Source organism: Budorcas taxicolor, chromosome 9 (assembly GCF_023091745.1).
Source record: "Budorcas taxicolor isolate Tak-1 chromosome 9, Takin1.1, whole genome shotgun sequence".
In the NCBI taxonomy this organism is placed as follows: domain Eukaryota; kingdom Metazoa; phylum Chordata; class Mammalia; order Artiodactyla; family Bovidae; genus Budorcas; species Budorcas taxicolor.
The window spans coordinates 4,930,271-4,934,656 of NC_068918.1; positions in this window are offsets into that span (position 1 = coordinate 4,930,271).

The window sequence follows — 4,386 nt, forward strand, 5'->3', positions numbered from 1 at the left end:
TCTGACCCCATGAATTGCAGCACGCCAGGCCTCCCTGTCCGTCACTAACTCCCAGAGTTCACTCAAACTCGCATCCACTGAGTCGGTGATGCCATCCAGCCATCTCATCCTCGGTCGTCCCCTTCTCCTCCTGCCCCCAGTCCCTCCCAGCATCAGAGTCTTTTCCAATGAGTCAACTCTTCACATGAGGTGGCCAAAGTATTGCAGTTTCAGGTTTAGCATCATTCCTTCCAAAGAACACCCAGGACTGATCTTTAGAATGAACTGCTTGGATCTCCTTGCAGTCCAAGGGACTCTCAAGAGTCTTCTCCATCATCACAGTTCAAAAGCATCAATTCTTTGGCGCTCAGCTTTCTTCACAGTCCAACTCTCACATCTATACATGACTACTGGAAAAACCATAGCCTTGAGTAGATGGACCTTTGTTGGCAAAGTAATGTCTCTGCTTTTGAATATGCTGTCTAGGTTGGTCATAACTTTCCTTCCAAGGAGTAAGCGTCTTTGCTAGTGTGCAATAAAGGGTAGGTAGAAGGAATTCAGAAGGGTGGGTAGAAGGACATTAGACTCCAATGACAAATTTTGCCTACATCCAATTTTGCCCAGAAGCAGGCCTGGAGGCAGAGAGTTTGCTTCACATCTAGCTGTTTGGAGAAGAGCTACATAGAAAGAAGGGCATGTGTACCATCTCATAGGTCACTCCACTTTGTTTCCTTTGCTGGAATGTTCATCCTGCCTGCATTTTGTCATTCAGGCCTAGGCTCAAGGTAATTTCTCTGAAAGACTTTCCCTGTCCATTCAACCTAAAGTTGTCCCATCCTCCACATCTCTGAAGTGACCACTTTCTGTTGCATTGTTGCTTAGGTGGTCTTTGCCATTAGTTGAAAAGACACAAATTCCTCTATTAACTTACTTATCTCAGTGATCTACTTTCTTGTTCATGGTAAGGTTTCCAGTTCCTAGAACACTACCTGGTACTCAAAAAGTGGTGAGTTGAATAAGTAAACAAATGAATTACATGCAATCGCAATTAGCTGTAAGGAGACAGTCAAATATTTTGTTGAGTTAAAATTTTGTTATTAAATATTTCTTTAGCACTGGACCATTTGGTTAAGAGCTGGAACTGCTTAAGTATAATTTCTTGTAGGATAATGAAACTTGAGCTGTTTTTATTATGGTACGTATTACATTACTGCTGGATGATCACAACTTATTGTGGTTAGTAATGAGAATGGGCAACAGCAATATAATGTTGGGAAACAAAAAATGGACCAAGTGTAAGACTCTATCTCAGTTTTCTTAACAGTCAAGTGGCATAATTGGATGACTGATGGTCTCAAGGGGCCTATGTAATTCTGTGAGCTCTTTGTAAGAGGAAACAAGAAAGAACAGAGAGAATATAGTATGTGCATGTAAACATACATGTTAAAACATTTCTTTAGACATTAGGACATCTTTTTAAGCCATTGTGAAGCATGTCAATTGATGAGCTGATTATGGCTCAGTCATTTATAGGAAAAGCTTACAGGGAATATGAGATAGGAGATAATTTCCAACAGCCTTCATTATTGAAAAGACAGCCGTCTAGTCAAACAGGAATTTTCCTTCAATTTAGACCCTCATTGATGACATAAGTTGGCAAATCTAAGCATACTGGGAAATTTGTGGCCAAACTTGAAGATTTCTTTAATCATTTGTTTTAATCAGAACTCATGTTTCTAAGTCAAATAATACATTGATTTTGCTCTTCTTCCCAGCTGCAGGCCATTGTTTTCCTTTTTATCTGTTTATTATCTTGGCACAGACACTAGGTTTGGTAAGTGTGCTCACAGAAGAATTTGCAGTAGAAGATAGTGGAAGGCTAATGCCAGATGCAGTCAGTTTAACCTTCCTTCTCTTTTTTAAAACCACCACAGAATTGAAAGAGACACATGTACCCCAATGTTCATCGCAGCACTGTTTATAATAGCCAGGACATGGAAACAACCTAGATATCCATCAGCAGATGAATGGATAAGAAAGCTGTGGTACATATACACAATGGAGTATTACTCAGCTGTTAAAAAGAATACATTTGAATCAGTTCTAATGAGGTGGATGAAACTGGAGCCGATTATACAGAGTGAAGTAAGCCAGAAAGAAAAACACCAATACAGTATACTAACACATATATATGGAATTTAGAAAGATGGCAATGATGACCCTGTATGCAAGACAGCAAAAAAGACACAGATGTGTATAGCGGACTTTTGGACTCAGAGGGAGAGGGAGAGGGTGGGATGATTTGGGAGAATGGCATTGAAACATGTATACTATCATGTAAGAATCGAATCACCGGTCTATGTCCGATGCAGGATACAGCATGCTTGGGGCTGGTGCACGGGGATGACCCAGAGGGATGTTGTGGGGAGGGAGGTGGGAGGGGGGTTCATGTTTGGGATCGCATGTACAACTGTGGTGGATTCATGTCAATGTATTGCAAAACCAATACAGTATTGTAAAATAAAGTAAAAGTAAAAATTAAAACAAAAAAATAATAATAGGCATGATTTCATGACAATAAAAGGGTTTTATTCTTTCAAAAAAAAAAAAGTAAAACCACCACAATGAATAAATAGAGCAATGACAATGCTTAGTCAACAAAGTTGCTGTCAAAACATTTACAGTGGCATCAGTGTGAATTGTGATAGCAGCATGACAAGTTAAGATGGGATATAATGTCTAATTCAGATGGAGGGTCTCTGGACATAGGTAATTATGTTTATTAGATAACAGGCCTTTTCTATTTTCTCTATAACATATACCTTCAATATTTAAGAAAATAAATTTTCACCTTTTTTAGCTTCTCATTGTTAATAAGCATTAAACTGTTCTTTTATAAATACATGGAAAAAATTGACTTATACAGTACAAATCCAAGGCAGGAAATTCTGGTTAGTTAATTTCATTTATTCCTGCAGTGTTTATTTAAGTAAAGCTGTAAATACCACTGATGGTTTTACAGGGAAACACAGATGTGTTCTATTAAATAATTGCTCAGCAAAATTATTTGGCTGTGAATTAAAACATGATGATTTTAATGAGATTTTCTTTAAAAATTGTCTTCAAAATATTTGTATGCATCATTATTAGAAAAGCAACATAGTAGAGTGGAAAAAATTTTTGACTGGTAGAACATGTGGGTTCAAGTCCTGGCCATGTCCCTCAAAATGGGAACTTCTTATCTGTAAAATTTCCTGATTTGGATTTCTTCCTGCCAAATAAATGTATGGGTTTTAAGATTTATGTTAAAATTATATTGATTTTTGTAAAAACAAATTTGAGGAGATAAGAGTGAAGTTGCTCTTAAGATTGCCATTGACTCAGTAGGATTTCCTAATTTTTGCCTCATCTTTTTTACAAGGGGGCACAAACTCCCTATAAGCTTTAGGGAAAAATGTATTTTTTTCCTCACCCAGGTGAGGGATAGAGTTGATTTGTCCAGGTAGTGATAGTGAGAAACACCATCCAGCTAAATAGTGCTCTTCTTTTGGCCTCCAACTGAAAGGCAGAAAGAGACGAGAATAAACTAGAAAATCCTGGGATGGGGTTTGGCATTCCCAAACCCTGGTGCCTTCCGGGCTCTGTGCTGTGTGGCTTGGGGACTGTGCCAGGAGCATGTTCTGGTACAGCCTTCTTAATGGACTGGTGTGTGTGTATATGTGTTTGTGTATGTGGGTGTGTGTCTGTAGAGGGTGGGTAGAGGGTGGATCAGGAATTCATCTTTGTATGCCTGGCAGGATATATTGGTTTTGGCCTTTTTTCTTGAAGAATTAGCTTCATTAGGTTTTTTAATTACTCCCCCTAAATGGATAAATGAATGACTCTTTTCCAAAGAGTTATCATTTGGTGCCAGTGATCAAGCATTACTCCATCCATGTGACACAGGATGTGGTCTGATATTTAATCTAAGTACAGGCTCCACTTTTTTTCTGGGTAGAGTGAATGGACTTATAAAGCTTCTTTGTTAGGGAATGACTTCTTAGCAAACTGCCTTCTCTTTTACTTAGAAACCAAATTACCAGGATAAAAAGAAAAAAATCCAGACATTATGCACTTCTTGGCTTCCCACAGCCAATTTGGTAGAAGGTGATGAATGCGTTTTAGTAGATTAATATTTTTGGAATGTGAGCAGGGTCAGTCCACAGCAGAGTGAGCAGGATAGTCACTCCAGGGACCTTGTCAGGACTGCTGACCTCTCTATAACATTCAGCCTGGAAACAAAGCCTGCACCTCTCAATTGCCCTTCCATATTTCATGTCCTTGGATCTTACCCTATGGAAAGCAGGTGGAGTTGGAATAAGTAGAATGAGCATAACAAGCCAATCTTTTCAGTTATCTATGTTAGCT